The following is a 21,269-nucleotide window of genomic DNA, read 5'->3' as shown; positions in this document are numbered from 1 at the left end:
TGCTTCTTGAAACGTAGACATTGCACTTCGTATTCTCGAAAAAAGTTAACAATTGCTTATCTTTCGTACAGCAGTGCCTTGCAAAGATTATTCACATTTTACCTGGCAGGACTGCAATACAAGCTGCTATGAGCAGTGTGAAAAAGAAGCAGAGATTTGTGAACCGATAGCCATCAATGCAGCTGTGTGATTTACTCGGAACCGAGTCTTAGCAGAGGGGCAAGTGGGCAAGCTGAAGTTAAGGATGAGACCAGAGCGAGACAAAGTATAATGGTGGCGACAGTAATGTTGTTGATTTTAAGAAAAGATTCTAATGAATTCTTCAGCGCCGGTTGCATGCTGTAATGGTGACCACTCTGGACTTTGAGTCCAGCGATCCGAGTTCAAATCTTGGTGGAACCTGAATTCTTGTTGTCCCAGCTGCTGGAAATTTGGGACATACAAGCTTGGCATCTGCATACCAACCACGGTTACAGGACCGTTTGCTGCCTGAATCAATGACGGTTGATGTATTGTTCTCAACATCAGATGATAGGCTCAACCTCTCTTTCCCAGTTCCAAATAAGCAGGGGAGAAAGATGTGTATTGTCCAGTGCTTCGTTTCACTGCACAGCAGATTGCTCAACATTTTCTTTGCAAGCTGCATTCGGCTGGCATACTTGCTAAAATTGAAAGCAGTGCTTCTTGAAACGTAGACATTGCACTTCGTATTCTCGAAAAAAGTTAACAATTGCTTATCTATCGTGCAGCAGTGCCTTGCAAAGATTATTCACATTTTACCTGGCAGGACTGCAATGCAATCTGCCATGAGCAGTGTGAAAAAGAAGCTGAGATTTGTGAACCGATAGCCATCAAGGCAGCTGTGTGATTTGCTCAGAACCGAAGCTTAGCAGAGGGGCAAGTGGGCAAGCTGAAGTTAAGGATGAGACCAGGCCGAGACAAAGTATAATGGTGGAGATGTTAATGTTGTTGATTTTGAGAAAAGAATCTAGGGAACTGTTCAGCAAAGGTTCCATGGTGTAATGGTAAGCACTCTGGGCTCTGAATCCAGCGATCCGAGTTCAAATCTCGGTGGAACCTGAATTCTTGTTGTCCCAGCTGCCAGAAATTTGGGACATACAAGCTTGGCATCTGCATGTCAACCACGGTTACGGGACCGTTTGCTGCCTGAATCAATGACGGTTGATTTATTGTTCTCGACATCAGATGATAGGCTCAACCTCTCATTCCCAGTTCCAAATAAGAGGGGGAGAAAAATGTGTGTTGTCCAGTGCTTCGTTTGACTGCACAGCAGAAAGCTCAACATTTTCTTTTAAGCTGCATTCGGCTGGCATACTTGCTGAAATTGAAAGCAGTGCTTCTTGAAACGTAGACATTGCACTTCGTATTCTCGAAAAAAGTTAACAATTGCTTATCTTTCGTACAGCAGTGCCTTGCAAAGATTATTCACATTTTACCTGGCAGGACTGCAATACAAGCTGCTATGAGCAGTGTGAAAAAGAAGCAGAGATTTGTGAACCGATAGCCATCAATGCAGCTGTGTGATTTACTCGGAACCGAGTCTTAGCAGAGGGGCAAGTGGGCAAGCTGAAGTTAAGGATGAGACCAGAGCGAGACAAAGTATAATGGTGGCGACAGTAATGTTGTTGATTTTAAGAAAAGATTCTAATGAATTCTTCAGCGCCGGTTGCATGCTGTAATGGTGACCACTCTGGACTTTGAGTCCAGCGATCCGAGTTCAAATCTTGGTGGAACCTGAATTCTTGTTGTCCCAGCTGCTGGAAATTTGGGACATACAAGCTTGGCATCTGCATACCAACCACGGTTACAGGACCGTTTGCTGCCTGAATCAATGACGGTTGATGTATTGTTCTCAACATCAGATGATAGGCTCAACCTCTCTTTCCCAGTTCCAAATAAGCAGGGGAGAAAGATGTGTATTGTCCAGTGCTTCGTTTCACTGCACAGCAGATTGCTCAACATTTTCTTTGCAAGCTGCATTCGGCTGGCATACTTGCTAAAATTGAAAGCAGTGCTTCTTGAAACGTAGACATTGCACTTCGTATTCTCGAAAAAAGTTAACAATTGCTTATCTATCGTGCAGCAGTGCCTTGCAAAGATTATTCACATTTTACCTGGCAGGACTGCAATGCAATCTGCCATGAGCAGTGTGAAAAAGAAGCTGAGATTTGTGAACCGATAGCCATCAAGGCAGCTGTGTGATTTGCTCAGAACCGAAGCTTAGCAGAGGGGCAAGTGGGCAAGCTGAAGTTAAGGATGAGACCAGGCCGAGACAAAGTATAATGGTGGAGATGTTAATGTTGTTGATTTTGAGAAAAGAATCTAGGGAACTGTTCAGCAAAGGTTCCATGGTGTAATGGTAAGCACTCTGGGCTCTGAATCCAGCGATCCGAGTTCAAATCTCGGTGGAACCTGAATTCTTGTTGTCCCAGCTGCTGGAAATTTGGGACATACAAGCTTGGCATCTGCATGTCAACCACGGTTACGGGACCGTTTGCTGCCTGAATCAATGACGGTTGATTTATTGTTCTCGACATCAGATGATAGGCTCAACCTCTCATTCCGAGTTCCAAATAAGAGGGGGAGAAAAATGTGTGTTGTCCAGTGCTTCGTTTCACTGCACAGCAGAATGCTCAACATTTTCTTTTAAGCTGCATTCGGCTGGCATACTTGCTGAAATTGAAAGCAGTGCTTCTTGAAACGTAGACATTGCACTTCGTATTCTCGAAAAATGTTAACAATTGCTTATCTTTCGTACAGCAGTGCCTTGCAAAGATTATTCACATTTTACCTGGCAGGACTGCAATACAAGCTGCTATGAGCAGTGTGAAAAAGAAGCAGAGATTTGTGAACCGATAGCCATCAAGGCAGCTGTGTGATTTACTCGGAACCGAGGCTTAGCAGAGGGGCAAGCTGAAGTTAAGGATGAGACCAGAGCGAGACAAAGTATAATGGTGGCGACGGTAATGTTGTTGATTTTAAGAAAAGATTCTAATGAATTCTTTAGCGCCGGTTGCATGCTGTAATGGTGACCACTCTGGACTTTGAGTCCAGCGATCCGAGTTCAAATCTCGGTGGAACCTGAACTCTTGTTGTCCCAGCTGCTGGAAATTTGGGACATACAAGCTTGGCATCTGCATACCAACCACGGTTACGGGACCGTTTGCTGCCTGAATCAATGACGGTTGATTTATTGTTCTCGACATCAGATGATAGGCTCAACCTCTCATTCCCAGTTCCAAATAAGAGGGGGAGAAAAATGTGTGTTGTCCAGTGCTTCGTTTGACTGCACAGCAGAATGCTCAACATTTTCTTTTAAGCTGCATTCGGCTGGCATACTTGCTGAAATTGAAAGCAGTGCTTCTTGAAACGTAGACATTGCACTTCGTATTCTCGAAAAAAGTTAACAATTGCTTATCTTTCGTACAGCAGTGCCTTGCAAAGATTATTCACATTTTACCTGGCAGGACTGCAATACAAGCTGCTATGAGCAGTGTGAAAAAGAAGCAGAGATTTGTGAACCGATAGCCAACAAGGCAGCTGTGTGATTTACTCAGAACCGAGGCTTAGCAGAGGGGCAAGTGGGCAAGCTGAAGTTAAGGATGAGACCAGAGCGAGACAAAGTATAATGGTGGTGACGGTAATGTTGTTGATTTTAAGAAAAGATTCTAATGAATTCTTCAGCGCCGCTTGCATGCTGTAATGGTGACCACTCTGGACTTTGAGTCCAGCGATCCGAGTTCAAATCTTGGTGGAACCTGAATTCTTGTTGTCCCAGCTGCTGGAAATTTGGGACATACAAGCTTGGCATCTGCATACCAACCACGGTTACGGGACCGTTTGCTGCCTCAATCAATGACGGTTGATGTATTGTTCTCAACATCCAGATGATAGGCTCAACCTCTCATTCCCAGTTCCAAATAAGCGGGGGAGAAAGATGTGTATTGTCCAGTGCTTCGTTTCACTGCACAGCAGATTGCTCAACATTTTCTTTGCAAGCTGCATTCGGCTGGCATACTTGCTAAAATTGAAAGCAGTGCTTCTTGAAACGTAGACATTGCACTTCGTATTCTCGAAAAAAGTTAACAATTGCTTATCTATCGTGCAGCAGTGCCTTGCAAAGATTATTCACATTTTACCTGGCAGGACTGCAATGCAATCTGCCATGAGCATTGTGAAAAAGAAGCTGAGATTTGTGAACCGATAGCCATCAAGGCAGCTGTGTGATTTGCTCAGAACCGAAGCTTAGCAGAGGGGCAAGGGGGCAAGCTGAAGTTAAGGATGAGACCAGGCCGAGACAAAGTATAATGGTGGAGATGGTAATGTTGTTGATTTTGAGAAACGAATCTAGGGAATTGTTCAGCAAAGGTTCCATGGTGTAATGGTAAGCACTCTGGGCTCTGAATCCAGCGATCCGAGTTCAAATCTCGGTGGAACCTGAATTCTTGTTGTCCCAGCTGCTGGAAATTTGGGACATACAAGCTTGGCATCTGCATGTCAACCACGGTTACGGGACCGTTTGCTGCCTGAATCAATGACGGTTGATTTATTGTTCTCGACATCAGATGATAGGCTCAACCTCTCATTCCCAGTTCCAAATAAGAGGGGGAGAAAAATGTGTGTTGTCCAGTGCTTCGTTTGACTGCACAGCAGAATGCTCAACATTTTCTTTTAAGCTGCATTCGGCTGGCATACTTGCTGAAATTGAAAGCAGTGCTTCTTGAAACGTAGACATTGCACTTCGTATTCTCGAAAAATGTTAACAATTGCTTATCTTTCGTACAGCAGTGCCTTGCAAAGATTATTCACATTTTACCTGGCAGGACTGCAATACAAGCTGCTATGAGCAGTGTGAAAAAGAAGCAGAGATTTGTGAACCGATAGCCATCAAGGCAGCTGTGTGATTTACTCGGAACCGAGGCTTAGCAGAGGGGCAAGCTGAAGTTAAGGATGAGACCAGAGCGAGACAAAGTATAATGGTGGCGACGGTAATGTTGTTGATTTTAAGAAAAGATTCTAATGAATTCTTCAGCGCCGGTTGCATGCTGTAATGGTGACCACTCTGGACTTTGAGTCCAGCGATCCGAGTTCAAATCTCGGTGGAACCTGAACTCTTGTTGTCCCAGCTGCTGGAAATTTGGGACATACAAGCTTGGCATCTGCATACCAACCACGGTTACGGGACCGTTTGCTGCCTGAATCAATGACGGTTGATTTATTGTTCTCGACATCAGATGATAGGCTCAACCTCTCATTCCCAGTTCCAAATAAGAGGGGGAGAAAAATGTGTGTTGTCCAGTGCTTCGTTTGACTGCACAGCAGAATGCTCAACATTTTCTTTTAAGCTGCATTCGGCTGGCATACTTGCTGAAATTGAAAGCAGTGCTTCTTGAAACGTAGACATTGCACTTCGTATTCTCGAAAAAAGTTAACAATTGCTTATCTTTCGTACAGCAGTGCCTTGCAAAGATTATTCACATTTTACCTGGCAGGACTGCAATACGAGCTGCTATGAGCAGTGTGAAAAAGAAGCATAGATTTGTGAACCGATAGCCATCAAGGCAGCTGTGTGATTTACTCAGAACCGAGGCTTAGCAGAGGGGCAATTGGGCAAGCTGAAGTTAAGGATGAGACCAGAGCGAGACAAAGTATAATGGTGGTGATGGTAATGTTGTTGATTTTAAGAAAAGATTCTAATGAATTCTTCAGCGCCGCTTGCATGCTGTAATGGTGACCACTCTGGACTTTGAGTCCAGCGATCCGAGTTCAAATCTTGGTGGAACCTGAATTCTTGTTGTCCCAGCTGCTGGAAATTTGGGACATACAAGCTTGGCATCTGCATACCAACCACGGTTATGGGACCGTTTGCTGCCTCAATCAATGACGGTTGATGTATTGTTCTCAACATCCAGATGATAGGCTCAACCTCTCATTCCCAGTTCCAAATAAGCGGGGGAGAAAGATGTGTATTGTCCAGTGCTTCGTTTCACTGCACAGCAGATTGCTCAACATTTTCTTTGCAAGCTGCATTCGGCTGGCATACTAGCTAAAATTGAAAGCAGTGCTTCTTGAAACGTAGACATTGCACTTCGTATTCTCGAAAAAAGTTAACAATTGCTTATCTATCGTGCAGCAGTGCCTTGCAAAGATTATTCACATTTTACCTGGCAGGACTGCAATGCAATCTGCCATGAGCAGTGTGAAAAAGAAGCTGAGATTTGTGAACCGATAGCCATCAAGGCAGCTGTGTGATTTGCTCAGAACCGAAGCTTAGCAGAGGGGCAAGTGGGCAAGCTGAAGTTAAGGATGAGACCAGGCCGAGACAAAGTATAATGGTGGAGATGGTAATGTTGTTGATTTGAGAAACGAATCTAGGGAATTGTTCAGCAAAGGTTCCATGGTGTAATGGTAAGCACTCTGGGCTCTGAATCCAGCGATTCGAGTTCAAATCTCGGTGGAACCTGAATTCTTGTTGTCCCAGCTGCTGGAAATTTGGGACATACAAGCTTGGCATCTGCATGTCAACCACGGTTACGGGACCGTTTGCTGCCTGAATCAATGACGGTTGATTTATTGTTCTCGACATCAGATGATAGGCTCAACCTCTCATTCCCAGTTCCAAATAAGAGGGGGAGAAAAATGTGTGTTGTCCAGTGCTTCGTTTGACTGCACAGCAGAATGCTCAACATTTTCTTTTAAGCTGCATTCGGCTGTCATACTTGCTGAAATTGAAAGCAGTGCTTCTTGAAACGTAGACATTGCACTTCGTATTCTCGAAAAAAGTTAACAATTGCTTATCTTTCGTACAGCAGTGCCTTGCAAAGATTATTCACATTTTACCTGGCAGGACTGCAATACAAGCTGCTATGAGCAGTGTGAAAAAGAAGCAGAGATTTGTGAACCGATAGCCATCAATGCAGCTGTGTGATTTACTCGGAACCGAGGCTTAGCAGAGGGGCAAGCTGAAGTTAAGGATGAGACCAGAACGAGACAAAGTATAATGGTGGCGACGGTAATGTTGTTGATTTTAAGAAAAGATTCTAATGAATTCTTCAGCGCCGGTTGCATGCTGTAATGGTGACCACTCTGGACTTTGAGTCCAGCGATCCGAGTTCAAATCTTGGTGGAACCTGAATTCTTGTTGTCCCAGCTGCTGGAAATTTGGGACATACAAGCTTGGCATCTGCATTCCAACCACGGTTACGGGACCGTTTGCTGCCTGAATCAATGACGGTTGATGTATTGTTCTCAACATCAGATGATAGGCTCAACCTCTCATTCCCAGTTCCAAATAAGCGGGGGAGAAAGATGTGTATTGTCCAGAGCTTCGTTTCACTGCACAGCAGATTGCTCAACATTTTCTTTGCAAGCTGCATTCGGCTGGCATACTTGCTAAAATTGAAAGCAGTGCTTCTTGAAACGTAGACATTGCACTTCGTATTCTCGAAAAAAGTTAACAATTGCTTATCTATCGTGCAGCAGTGCCTTGCAAAGATTATTCACATTTTACCTGGCAGGACTGCAATGCAATCTGCCATGAGCAGTGTGAAAAAGAAGCTGAGATTTGTGAACCGATAGCCATCAAGGCAGCTGTGTGATTTGCTCAGAACCGAAGCTTAGCAGAGGGGCAAGTGGGCAAGCTGAAGTTAAGGATGAGACCAGGCCGAGACAAAGTATAATGGTGGAGATGGTAATGTTGTTGATTTTGAGAAAAGAATCTAGGGAACTGTTCAGCAAAGGTTCCATGGTGTAATGGTAAGCACTCTGGGCTCTGAATCCAGCGATCCGAGTTCAAATCTCGGTGGAACCTGAATTCTTGTTCTCCCAGCTGCTGGAAATTTGGGCCATACAAGCTTGGCATCTGCATACCAACCACGGTTACGGGACCGTTTGCTGCCTGAATCAATGATGGTTGATTTATTGTTCTCGACATCAGATGATAGGCTCAACCTCTCATTTCCAGTTCCAAATAAGAGGGGGAGAAAAATGTGTGTTGTCCAGTGCTTCGTTTGACTGCACAGCAGAATGCTCAACATTTTCTTTTAAGCTGCATTCGGCTGGCGTACTTGCTGAAATTGAAAGCAGTGCTTCTTGAAACGTAGACATTGCACTTCGTATTCTCGAAAAAAGTTAACAATTGCTTATCTTTCGTACAGCAGTGCCTTGCAAAGATTATTCACATTTTACCTGGCAGGACTGCAATACAAGCTGCTATGAGCAGTGTGAAAAAGAAGCAGAGATTTGTGAACCGATAGCCATCAAGGCAGCTGTGTGATTTACTCAGAACCGAGGCTTAGCAGAGGGGCAAGTGGGCAAGCTGAAGTTAAGGATGAGACCAGACCAAGACAAAGTATAATGGTGGTGACGGTAATGTTGTTGATTTTAAGAAAAGATTCTAATGAATTCTTCAGCGCCGGTTGCATGCTGTAATGGTGAGCACTCTGGACTTTGAGTCCAGTGATCCGAGTTCAAATCTTGGTGGAACCTGAATTCTTGTTGTCCCAGCTGCTGGAAATTTGGGACATACAAGCTTGGCATCTGCATACCAACCACGGTTACGGGACCGTTTGCTGCCTCAATCAATGACGTTTGATGTATTGTTCTCAACATCAGATGATAGGCTCAACCTCTCATTCCCAGTTCCAAATAAGCGGGGGAGAAAGATGTGTATTGTCCAGTGCTTCGTTTCACTGCACAGCAGATTGCTCAACATTTTCTTTGCAAGCTGCATTCGGCTGGCATACTTGCTAAAATTGAAAGCAGTGCTTCTTGAAACGTAGACATTGCACTTCGTATTCTCGAAAAAAGTTAACAATTGCTTATCTATCGTGCAGCAGTGCCTTGCAAAGATTATTCACATTTTACCTGGCAGGACTGCAATGCAATCTGCCATGAGCAGTGTGAAAAAGAAGCTGAGATTTGTGAACCGATAGCCATCAAGGCAGCTGTGTGATTTACTCAGAACCGAGGCTTAGCAGAGGGGCAAGTGGGCAAGCTGAAGTTAAGGATGAGACCAGACCGAGACAAAGTATAATGGTGGCGACGGTAATGTTGTTGATTTTAAGAAAAGATTCTAATGAATTCTTCAGCGCCGGTTGCATGCTGTAATGGTGACCACTCTGGACTTTGAGTCCAGCGATCCGAGTTCAAATCTTGGTGGAACCTGAATTCTTGTTGTCCCAGCTGCTGGAAATTTGGGACATACAAGCTTGGCATCTGCATACCAACCACGGTTACGGGACCGTTTGCTGCCTGAATCAATGACGGTTGATTTATTGTTCTCGACATCAGATGACAGGCTCAACCTCTCATTCCCAGTTCCAAATAAGAGGGGGAGAAAAATGTGTGTTGTCCAGTGCTTCGTTTGACTGCACAGCAGAATGCTCAACATTTTCTTTAAAGCTGCATTCGGCTGGCATACTTGCTGAAATTGAAAGCAGTGCTTCTTGAAACGTAGACATTGCACTTCGTATTCTCGAAAAAAGTTAACAATTGCTTATCTTTCGTACAGCAGTGCCTTGCAAAGATTATTCACATTTTACCTGGCAGGACTGCAATACAAGCTGCTATGAGCAGTGTGAAAAAGAAGCAGAGGTTTGTGAACCGATAGCCATCAAGGCAGCTGTGTGATTTACTCAGAACCGAGGCTTAGCAGAGGGGCAAGTGGGCAAGCTGAAGTTAAGGATGAGACCAGACCAAGACAAAGTATAATGGTGGTGACGGTAATGTTGTTGATTTTAAGAAAAGATTCTAATGAATTCTTCAGCGCCGGTTGCATGCTGTAATGGTGAGCACTCTGGACTTTGAGTCCAGCGATCCGAGTTCAAATCTTGGTGGAACCTGAATTCTTGTTGTCCCAGCTGCTGTAAATTTGGGACATACAAGCTTGGCATCTGCATACCAACCACGGTTACGGGACCGTTTGCTGCCTCAATCAATGACGTTTGATGTATTGTTCTCAACATCAGATGATAGGCTCAACCTCTCATTCCCAGTTCCAAATAAGCAGGGGAGAAAGATGTGTATTGTCCAGTGCTTCGTTTCACTGCACAGCAGATTGCTCAACATTTTCTTTGCAAGCTGCATTCGGCTGGCATACTTGCTAAAATTGAAAGCAGTGCTTCTTGAAACGTAGACATTGCACTTCGTATTCTCGAAAAAAGTTAACAATTGCTTATCTATCGTGCAGCAGTGCCTTGCAAAGATTATTCACATTTTACCTGGCAGGACTGCAATGCAATCTGCCATGAGCAGTGTGAAAAAGAAGCTGAGATTTGTGAACCGATAGCCATCAAGGCAGCTGTGTGATTTACTCAGAACCGAGGCTTAGCAGAGGGGCAAGTGGGCAAGCTGAAGTTAAGGATGAGACCAGACCGAGACAAAGTATAATGGTGGCGACGGTAATGTTGTTGATTTTAAGAAAAGATTCTAATGAATTCTTCAGCGCCGGTTGCATGCTGTAATGGTGACCACTCTGGACTTTGAGTCCAGCGATCCGAGTTCAAATCTTGGTGGAACCTGAATTCTTGTTGTCCCAGCTGCTGGAAATTTGGGACATACAAGCTTGGCATCTGCATACCAACCACGGTTACGGGACCGTTTGCTGCCTGAATCAATGACGGTTGATTTATTGTTCTCGACATCAGATGACAGGCTCAACCTCTCATTCCCAGTTCCAAATAAGAGGGGGAGAAAAATGTGTGTTGTCCAGTGCTTCGTTTGACTGCACAGCAGAATGCTCAACATTTTCTTTAAAGCTGCATTCGGCTGGCATACTTGCTGAAATTGAAAGCAGTGCTTCTTGAAACGTAGACATTGCACTTCGTATTCTCGAAAAAAGTTAACAATTGCTTATCTTTCGTACAGCAGTGCCTTGCAAAGATTATTCACATTTTACCTGGCAGGACTGCAATACAAGCTGCTATAAGCAGTGTGAAAAAGAAGCAGAGATTTGTGAACCGATAGCCATCAAGGCAGCTGTGTGATTTACTCAGAACCGAGGCTTAGCAGAGGGGCAAGCTGAAGTTAAGGATGAGACCAGACCGAGACAAAGTATAATGGTGGCGACGGTAATGTTGTTGATTTTAAGAAAAGATTCTAATGAATTCTTCAGCGCCGGTTGCATGCTGTAATGGTGACCACTCTGGACTTTGAGTCCAGCGATCCGAGTTCAAATCTTGGTGGAACCTGAATTCTTGTTGTCCCAGCTGCTGGAAATTTGGGACATACAAGCTTGGCATCTGCAAACCAACCACGGTTACGGGACCGTTTGCTGCCTGAATCAATGACGGTTGATGTATTGTTCTCAACATCAGATGATAGACTCAACCTCTCATTCCCAGTTCCAAATAAGCGGGGGAGAAAGATGTGTATTGTCCAGTGCTTCGTTTCACTGCACAGCAGATTGCTCAACATTTTCTTTGCAAGCTGCATTCGGCTGGCATACTTGCTAAAATTGAAAGCAGTGCTTCTTGAAACGTAGACATTGCACTTCGTATTCTCGAAAAAAGTTAACAATTGCTTATCTATCGTGCAGCAGTGCCTTGCAAAGATTATTCACATTTTACCTGGCAGGACTGCAATGCAATCTGCCATGAGCAGTGTGAAAAAGAAGCTGAGATTTGTGAACCGATAGCCATCAAGGCAGCTGTGTGATTTGCTCAGAACCGAAGCTTAGCAGAGGGGCAAGTGGGCAAGCTGAAGTTAAGGATGAGACCAGGCCGAGACAAAGTATAATGGTGGAGATGGTAATGTTGTTGATTTTGAGAAAAGAATCTAGGGAACTGTTTAGCAAAGGTTCCATGGTGTAATGGTAAGCACTCTGGGCTCTGAATCCAGCGATCCGAGTTCAAATCTCGGTGGAACCTGAATTCTTGTTGTCCCAGCTGCTGGAAATTTGGGCCATACAAGCTTGGCATCTGCATACCAACCACGGTTACGGGGCCGTTTGCTGCCTGAATCAATGATGGTTGATTTATTGTTCTCGACATCAGATGATAGGCTCAACCACTCATTTCCAGTTCCAAATAAGAGGGGGAGAAAAATGTGTGTTGTCCAGTGCTTCGTTTGACTGCACAGCAGAATGCTCAACATTTTCTTTTAAGCTGCATTCGGCTGGCATACTTGCTGAAATTGAAAGCAGTGCTTCTTGAAACGTAGACATTGCACTTCGTATTCTCGAAAAAAGTTAACAATTGCTTATCTTTCGTACAGCAGTGCCTTGCAAAGATTATTCACATTTTACCTGGCAGGACTGCAATACAAGCTGCTATGAGCAGTGTGAAAAAGAAGCAGAGATTTGTGAATCGATAGCCATCAAGGCAGCTGTGTGAGTTACTCGGAACCGAGGCTTAGCAGAGGGGCAAGCTGAAGTTAAGGATGAGACCAGAGCGAGACAAAGTATAATGGTGGCGACGGTAATGTTGTTGATTTTAAGAAAAGATTCTAATGAATTCTTCAGCGCCGGTTGCATGCTGTAATGGTGAGCACTCTGGACTTTGAGTCCAGTGATCCGAGTTCAAATCTTGGTGGAACCTGAATTCTTGTTGTCCCAGCTGCTGGAAATTTGGGACATACAAGCTTGGCATCTGCATACCAACCACGGTTACGGGACCGTTTGCTGCCTCAATCAATGACGTTTGATGTATTGTTCTCAACATCAGATGATAGGCTCAACCTCTCATTCCCAGTTCCAAATAAGCGGGGGAGAAAGATGTGTATTGTCCAGTGCTTCGTTTCACTGCACAGCAGATTGCTCAACTTTTTCTTTGCAAGCTGCATTCGGCTGGCATACTTGCTAAAATTGAAAGCAGTGCTTCTTGAAACGTAGACATTGCACTTCGTATTCTCGAAAAAAGTTAACAATTGCTTATCTATCGTGCAGCAGTGCCTTGCAAAGATTATTCACATTTTACCTGGCAGGACTGCAATGCAATCTGCCATGAGCAGTGTGAAAAAGAAGCTGAGATTTGTGAACCGATAGCCATCAAGGCAGCTGTGTGATTTACTCAGAACCGAGGCTTAGCAGAGGGGCAAGTGGGCAAGCTGAAGTTAAGGATGAGACCAGACCGAGACAAAGTATAATGGTGGCGACGGTAATGTTGTTGATTTTAAGAAAAGATTCTAATGAATTCTTCAGCGCCGGTTGCATGCTGTAATGGTGACCACTCTGGACTTTGAGTCCAGCGATCCGAGTTCAAATCTTGGTGGAACCTGAATTCTTGTTGTCCCAGCTGCTGGAAATTTGGGACATACAAGCTTGGCATCTGCATACCAACCACGGTTACGGGACCGTTTGCTGCCTGAATCAATGACGGTTGATTTATTGTTCTCGACATCAGATGACAGGCTCAACCTCTCATTCCCAGTTCCAAATAAGAGGGGGAGAAAAATGTGTGTTGTCCAGTGCTTCGTTTGACTGCACAGCAGAATGCTCAACATTTTCTTTAAAGCTGCATTCGGCTGGCATACTTGCTGAAATTGAAAGCAGTGCTTCTTGAAACGTAGACATTGCACTTCGTATTCTCGAAAAAAGTTAACAATTGCTTATCTTTCGTACAGCAGTGCCTTGCAAAGATTATTCACATTTTACCTGGCAGGACTGCAATACAAGCTGCTATGAGCAGTGTGAAAAAGAAGCAGAGATTTGTGAACCGATAGCCATCAAGGCAGCTGTGTGATTTACTCAGAACCGAGGCTTAGCAGAGGGGCAAGTGGGCAAGCTGAAGTTAAGGATGAGACCAGACCAAGACAAAGTATAATGGTGGTGACGGTAATGTTGTTGATTTTAAGAAAAGATTCGAATGAATTCTTCAGCGCCGGTTGCATGCTGTAATGGTGAGCACTCTGGACTTTGAGTCCAGCGATCCGAGTTCAAATCTTGGTGGAACCTGAATTCTTGTTGTCCCAGCTGCTGGAAATTTGGGACATACAAGCTTGGCATCTGCATACCAACCACGGTTACGGGACCGTTTGCTGCCTCAATCAATGACGTTTGATGTATTGTTCTCAACATCAGATGATAGGCTCAACCTCTCATTCCCAGTTCCAAATAAGCGGGGGAGAAAGATGTGTATTGTCCAGTGCTTCGTTTCACTGCACAGCAGATTGCTCAACATTTTCTTTGCAAGCTGCATTCGGCTGGCATACTTGCTAAAATTGAAAGCAGTGCTTCTTGAAACGTAGACATTGCACTTCGTATTCTCGAAAAAAGTTAACAATTGCTTATCTATCGTGCAGCAGTGCCTTGCAAAGATTATTCACATTTTACCTGGCAGGACTGCAATGCAATCTGCCATGAGCAGTGTGAAAAAGAAGCTGAGATTTGTGAACCGATAGCCATCAAGGCAGCTGTGTGATTTACTCAGAACCGAGGCTTAGCAGAGGGGCAAGTGGGCAAGCTGAAGTTAAGGATGAGACCAGACCGCGAAAAAGTATAATGGTGGCGACGGTAATGTTGTTGATTTTAAGAAAAGATTCTAATGAATTCTTCAGCGCCGGTTGCATGCTGTAATGGTGACCACTCTGGACTTTGAGTCCAGCGATCCGAGTTCAAATCTTGGTGGAACCTGAATTCTTGTTGTCCCAGCTGCTGGAAATTTGGGACATACAAGCTTGGCATCTGCATACCAACCACGGTTACGGGACCGTTTGCTGCCTGAATCAATGACGGTTGATTTATTGTTCTCGACATCAGATGACAGGCTCAACCTCTCATTCCCAGTTCCAAATAAGAGGGGGAGAAAAATGTGTGTTGTCCAGTGCTTCGTTTGACTGCACAGCAGAATGCTCAACATTTTCTTTAAAGCTGCATTCGGCTGGCATACTTGCTGAAATTGAAAGCAGTGCTTCTTGAAACGTAGACATTGCACTTCGTATTCTCGAAAAAAGTTAACAATTGCTTATCTTTCGTACAGCAGTGCCTTGCAAAGATTATTCACATTTTACCTGGCAGGACTGCAATACAAGCTGCTATGAGCAGTGTGAAAAAGAAGCAGAGATTTGTGAACCGATAGCCATCAAGGCAGCTGTGTGATTTGCTCAGAACCGAGGCTTAACAGAGGGGCAAGTGGGCAAGCTGAAGTTAAGGATGAGACCAGAGCGAGACAAAGTATAATGGTGGTGATGGTAATGTTGTTGATTTTAAGAAAAGATTCTAATGAATTCTTCAGCGCCGGTTGCATGCTGTAATGGTGACCACTCTGGACTTTGAGTCCAGCGATCCGAGTTCAAATCTTGGTGGAACCTGAATTCTTGTTGTCCCAGCTGCTGGAAATTTGGGACATACAAGCTTGGCATCTGCATACCAACCACGGTTACGGGACCGTTTGCTGCCTGAATCAATGACGGTTGATGTATTGTTCTCAACATCAGATGATAGGCTCAACCTCTCATTCCCAGTTCCAAATAAGCGGGGGAGAAAGATGTGAGTTGTCCAGTGCTTCCTTTCACTGCACAGCAGATTGCTCAACATTTTCTTTGCAAGCTGCATTCGGCTGGCATACTTGCTAAAATTGAAAGCAGTGCTTCTTGAAACGTAGACATTGCACTTCGTATTCTCGAAAAAAGTTAACAATTGCTTATCTATCGTGCAGCAGTGCCTTGCAAAGATTATTCACATTTTACCTGGCAGGACTGCAATGCAATCTGCCATGAGCAGTGTGAAAAAGAAGCTGAGATTTGTGAACCGATAGCCATCAAGGCAGCTGTGTGATTTGCTCAGAACCGAAGCTTAGCAGAGGGGCAAGTGGGCAAGCTGAAGTTAAGGATGAGACCAGGCCAAGACAAAGTATAATGGTGAAGATGGTAATGTTGTTGATTTTGAGAAAAGAATCTAGGGAACTGTTTTGCAAAGGTTCCATGGTGTAATGGTAAGCACTCTGGGCTCTGAATCCAGCGATTCCGAGTTCAAATCTCGGTGGAACTTGAATTCTTGTTGTCCCAGCTGCTGGAAATTTGGGACATACAAGCTTGGCATCTGCATACCAACCACGGTTACGGGACCGTTTGCTGCCTGAATCAATGACGATTGATTTATTGTTCTCGACATCAGATGATAGGCTCAACCTTTCATTCCCAGTTCCAAATAAGAGGGGGAGAAAAATGTGTGTTGTCCAGTGCTTCGTTTCACTGCACAGCAGAATGCTCAACATTTTCTTTAAAGCTGCATTCGGCTGGCATACTTGCTGAAATTGAAAGCAGTGCTTCTTGAAACGTAGACATTGCACTTCGTATTCTCGAAAAAAGTTAACAATTGCTTATCTTTCGTACAGCAGTGCCTTGCAAAGATTATTCACATTTTACCTGGCAGGACTGCAATACAAGCTGCTATGAGCAGTGTGAAAAAGAAGCAGAGATTTGTGAACCGATAGCCATCAAGGCAGCTGTGTGATTTACTCGGAACCGAGGCTTAGCAGAGGGGCAAGTGGGCAAGCTGAAGTTAAGGATGAGACCAGAGCGAGACAAAGTATAATGGTGGCGACGGTAATGTTGTTGATTTTAAGAAAAGATTCTAATGAATTCTTCAGCGCCGGTTGCATGCTGTAATGGTGACCACTCTGGACTTTGAGTCCAGCGATCCGAGTTCAAATCTTGGTGGAACCTGAATTCTTGTTGTCCCAGCTGCTGGAAATTTGGGACATACAAGCTTGGCATCTGCATACCAACCACGGTTACGGGACCGTTTGCTGCCTGAATCAATGACGGTTGATGTGTTGTTCTCAACATCAGATGATAGGCTCAACCTCTCATTCCCTAGTTCCAAATAAGCGGGGGAGAAAGATGTGTATTGTCCAGTGCTTCGTTTCACTGCACAGCAGATTGCTCAACATTTTCTTTGCAAGCTGCATTCGGCTGGCATACTTGCTAAAATTGAAAGCAGTGCTTCTTGAAACGTAGACATTGCACTTCGTATTCTCGAAAAAAGTTAACAATTGCTTATCTATCGTGCAGCAGTGCCTTGCAAAGATTATTCACATTTTACCTGGCAGGACTGCAATGCAATCTGCCATGAGCAATGTGAAAAAGAAGCTGAGATTTGTGAACCGATAGCCATCAATGCAGCTGTGTGATTTACTCGGAACCGAGGCTTAGCAGAGGGGCAAGTGGGCAAGCTGAAGTTAAGGATGAGACCAGAGCGAGACAAAGTATAATGGTGGCGACGGTAATGTTGTTGATTTTAAGAAAAGATTCTAATGAATTCTTCAGCGCCGGTTGCATGCTGTAATGGTGACCACTCTGGACTTTGAGTCCAGCGATCCGAGTTCAAATCTTGGTGGAACCTGAATTCTTGTTGTCCCAGCTGCTGGAAATTTGGGACATACAAGCTTGGCATCTGCATACCAACCACGGTTACGGGACCGTTTGCTGCCTGAATCAATGACGGTTGATGTATTGTTCTCAACATCAGATGATAGGCTCAACCTCTCTTTCCCAGTTCCAAATAAGCGGGGGAGAAAGATGTGTATTGTCCAGTGCTTCGTTTCACTGCACAGCAGATTGCTCAACATTTTCTTTGCAAGCTGCATTCGGCTGGCATACTTGCTAAAATTGAAAGCAGTGCTTCTTGAAACGTAGACATTGCACTTCGTATTCTCGAAAAAAGTTAACAATTGCTTATCTTTCGTACAGCAGTGCCTTGCAAAGATTATTCACATTTTACCTGGCAGGACTGCAATACAAGCTGCTATGAGCAGTGTGAAAAAGAAGCAGAGATTTGTGAACCGATAGCCATCAAGGCAGCTGTGTGATTTACTCAGAACCGAGGCTTAGCAGAGGGGCAAGTGGGCAAGCTGAAGTTAAGGATGAGACCAGAGCGAGACAAAGTATAATGGTGGCGACGGTAATGTTGTTGATTTTAAGAAAAGATTCTAATGAATTCTTCAGCGCCGGTTGCATGCTGTAATGGTGACCACTCTGGACTTTGAGTCCAGCGATCCGAGTTCAAATCTTGGTGGAACCTGAATTCTTGTTGTCCCAGCTGCTGGAAATTTGGGATATACAAGCTTGGCATCTGCATACCAACCACGGTTACGGGACCGTTTGCTGCCTGAATCAATGACGGTTGATGTGTTGTTCTCAACATCAGATGATAGGCTCAACCTCTCATTCCCAGTTCCAAATAAGCAGGGGAGAAAGATGTGTATTGTCCAGTGATTCGTTTCACTGCACAGCAGATTGCTCAACATTTTCTTTGCAAGCTGCATTCGGCTGGCATACTTGCTAAAATTGAAAGCAGTGCTTCTTGAAACGTAGACATTGCACTTCGTATTCTCGAAAAAAGTTAACAATTGCTTATCTATCGTGCAGCAGTGCCTTGCAAAGATTATTCACATTTTACCTGGCAGGACTGCAATGCAATCTGCCATGAGCAGTGTGAAAAAGAAGCTGAGATTTGTGAACCGATAGCCATCAAGGCAGCTGTGTGATTTGCTCAGAACCGAGGCTTAACAGAGGGGCAAGTGGGCAAGCTGAAGTTAAGGATGAGACCAGAGCGAGACAAAGTATAATGGTGGTGATGGTAATGTTGTTGATTTTAAGAAAAGATTCTAATGAATTCTTCAGCGCCGGTTGCATGCTGTAATGGTGACCACTCTGGACTTTGAGTCCAGCGATCCGAGTTCCAATCTTGGTGGAACCTGAATTCTTGTTGTCCCAGCTGCTGGAAATTTGGGACATACAAGCTTGGCATCTGCATACCAACCACGGTTACGGGACCGTTTGCTGCCTGAATCAATGACGGTTGATGTATTGTTCTCAACATCAGATGATAGGCTCAATCTCTCATTCCCAGTTCCAAATAAGCGGGGGAGAAAGATGTGAGTTGTCCAGTGCTTCCTTTCACTGCACAGCAGATTGCTCAACATTTTCTTTGCAAGCTGCATTCGGCTGGCATACTTGCTAAAATTGAAAGCAGTGCTTCTTGAAACGTAGACATTGCACTTCGTATTCTCGAAAAAAGTTAACAATTGCTTATCTATCGTGCAGCAGTGCCTTGCAAAGATTATTCACATTTTACCTGGCAGGACTGCAATGCAATCTGCCATGAGCAGTGTGAAAAAGAAGCTGAGATTTGTGAACCGATAGCCATCAAGGCAGCTGTGTGATTTGCTCAGAACCGAAGCTTAGCAGAGGGGCAAGTGGGCAAGCTGAAGTTAAGGATGAGACCAGGCCAAGACAAAGTATAATGGTGAAGATGGTAATGTTGTTGATTTTGAGAAAAGAATCTAGGGAACTGTTTTGCAAAGGTTCCATGGTGTAATGGTAAGCACTCTGGGCTCTGAATCCAGCGATCCGAGTTCAAATCTCGGTGGAACTTGAATTCTTGTTGTCCCAGCTGCTGGAAATTTGGGACATACAAGCTTGGCATCTGCATACCAACCACGGTTACGGGAACGTTTGCTGCCTGAATCAATGACGGTTGATTTATTGTTCTCGACATCAGATGATAGGCTCAACCTTTCATTCCCAGTTCCAAATAAGAGGGGGAGAAAAATGTGTGTTGTCCAGTGCTTCGTTTCACTGCACAGCAGAATGCTCAACATTTTCTTTAAAGCTGCATTCGGCTGGCATACTTGCTGAAATTGAAAGCAGTGCTTCTTGAAACGTAGACATTGCACTTCGTATTCTCGAAAAAAGTTAACAATTGCTTATCTTTCGTACAGCAGTGCCTTGCAAAGATTATTCACATTTTACCTGGCAGGACTGCAATACAAGCTGCTATGAGCAGTGTGAAAAAGAAGCAGAGATTTGTGAACCGATAGCCATCAATGCAGCTGTGTGATTTACTCGGAACCGAGGCTTAGCAGAGGGGCAAGTGGGCAAGCTGAAGTTAAGGATGAGACCAGAGCGAGACAAAGTATAATGGTGGCGACGGTAATGTTGTTGATTTTAAGAAAAGATTCTAATGAATTCTTCAGCGCCGGTTGCATGCTGTAATGGTGACCACTCTGGACTTTGAGTCCAGCGATCCGAGTTCAAATCTTGGTGGAACCTGAATTCTTGTTGTCCCAGCTGCTGGAAATTTGGGACATACAAGCTTGGCATCTGCATACCAACCACGGTTACAGGACCGTTTGCTGCCTGAATCAATGACGGTTGATGTATTGTTCTCAACATCAGATGATAGGCTCAACCTCTCTTTCCCAGTTCCAAATAAGCAGGGGAGAAAGATGTGTATTGTCCAGTGCTTCGTTTCACTGCACAGCAGATTGCTCAACATTTTCTTTGCAAGCTGCATTCGGCTGGCATACTTGCTAAAATTGAAAGCAGTGCTTCTTGAAACGTAGACATTGCACTTCGTATTCTCGAAAAAAGTTAACAATTGCTTATCTATCGTGCAGCAGTGCCTTGCAAAGATTATTCACATTTTACCTGGCAGGACTGCAATGCAATCTGCCATGAGCAGTGTGAAAAAGAAGCTGAGATTTGTGAACCGATAGCCATCAAGGCAGCTGTGTGATTTGCTCAGAACCGAAGCTTAGCAGAGGGGCAAGTGGGCAAGCTGAAGTTAAGGATGAGACCAGGCCGAGACAAAGTATAATGGTGGAGATGTTAATGTTGTTGATTTTGAGAAAAGAATCTAGGGAACTGTTCAGCAAAGGTTCCATGGTGTAATGGTAAGCACTCTGGGCTCTGAATCCAGCGATCCGAGTTCAAATCTCGGTGGAACCTGAATTCTTGTTGTCCCAGCTGCTGGAAATTTGGGACATACAAGCTTGGCATCTGCATGTCAACCACGGTTACGGGACCGTTTGCTGCCTGAATCAATGACGGTTGATTTATTGTTCTCGACATCAGATGATAGGCTCAACCTCTCATTGCCCAGTTCCAAATAAGAGGGGGAGAAAAATGTGTGTTGTCCAGTGCTTCGTTTCACTGCACAGCAGAATGCTCAACATTTTCTTTTAAGCTGCATTCGGCTGACATACTTGCTGAAATTGAAAGCAGTGCTTCTTGAAACGTAGACATTGCACTTCGTATTCTCGAAAAATGTTAACAATTGCTTATCTTTCGTACAGCAGTGCCTTGCAAAGATTATTCACATTTTACCTGGCAGGACTGCAATACAAGCTGCTATGAGCAGTGTGAAAAAGAAGCAGAGATTTGTGAACCGATAGCCATCAAGGCAGCTGTGTGATTTACTCGGAACCGAGGCTTAGCAGAGGGGCAAGCTGAAGTTAAGGATGAGACCAGAGCGAGACAAAGTATAATGGTGGCGACGGTAATGTTGTTGATTTTAAGAAAAGATT

The 21,269-nt window shown here is 44.4% G+C and overlaps 6 non-coding genes across 6 annotated transcripts; all 6 read left to right on the top strand.

Annotated features, from left to right (window-relative positions):
* Nucleotides 1-1,008: 1,008 nt before the first annotated feature.
* Nucleotides 1,009-1,080, top strand: trnaq-cug (transfer RNA glutamine (anticodon CUG)). Its single transcript has one exon. It is a non-coding gene; the product is annotated as a tRNA-Gln (tRNA).
* A 1,283-nt stretch (nucleotides 1,081-2,363) lies between these two features.
* Nucleotides 2,364-2,435, top strand: trnaq-cug (transfer RNA glutamine (anticodon CUG)). The gene has a single exon. It is a non-coding gene; the product is annotated as a tRNA-Gln (tRNA).
* Nucleotides 2,436-4,388: 1,953 nt separating this feature from the next.
* Nucleotides 4,389-4,460, top strand: trnaq-cug (transfer RNA glutamine (anticodon CUG)). Its single transcript has one exon. It is a non-coding gene; the product is annotated as a tRNA-Gln (tRNA).
* A 3,299-nt stretch (nucleotides 4,461-7,759) lies between these two features.
* On the top strand, nucleotides 7,760-7,831 carry trnaq-cug (transfer RNA glutamine (anticodon CUG)). Its single transcript has one exon. It is a non-coding gene; the product is annotated as a tRNA-Gln (tRNA).
* A 3,985-nt stretch (nucleotides 7,832-11,816) lies between these two features.
* Nucleotides 11,817-11,888, top strand: trnaq-cug (transfer RNA glutamine (anticodon CUG)). The gene has a single exon. It is a non-coding gene; the product is annotated as a tRNA-Gln (tRNA).
* An 8,731-nt stretch (nucleotides 11,889-20,619) lies between these two features.
* trnaq-cug (transfer RNA glutamine (anticodon CUG)) lies at nucleotides 20,620-20,691 on the top strand. Its single transcript has one exon. It is a non-coding gene; the product is annotated as a tRNA-Gln (tRNA).
* Nucleotides 20,692-21,269: the final 578 nt, after the last annotated feature.

The sequence above is a fragment of the Somniosus microcephalus genome, unplaced genomic scaffold (assembly GCF_052327205.1).
Source record: "Somniosus microcephalus isolate GS21.2 unplaced genomic scaffold, FLI_Smic_1.0 unresolved_chr4, whole genome shotgun sequence".
Taxonomy (NCBI): Eukaryota; Metazoa; Chordata; class Chondrichthyes; order Squaliformes; family Somniosidae; genus Somniosus; species Somniosus microcephalus.
Note: the sequence above shows the minus strand (reverse complement) of the source record. Positions and strands in the feature narration are given on the sequence as shown.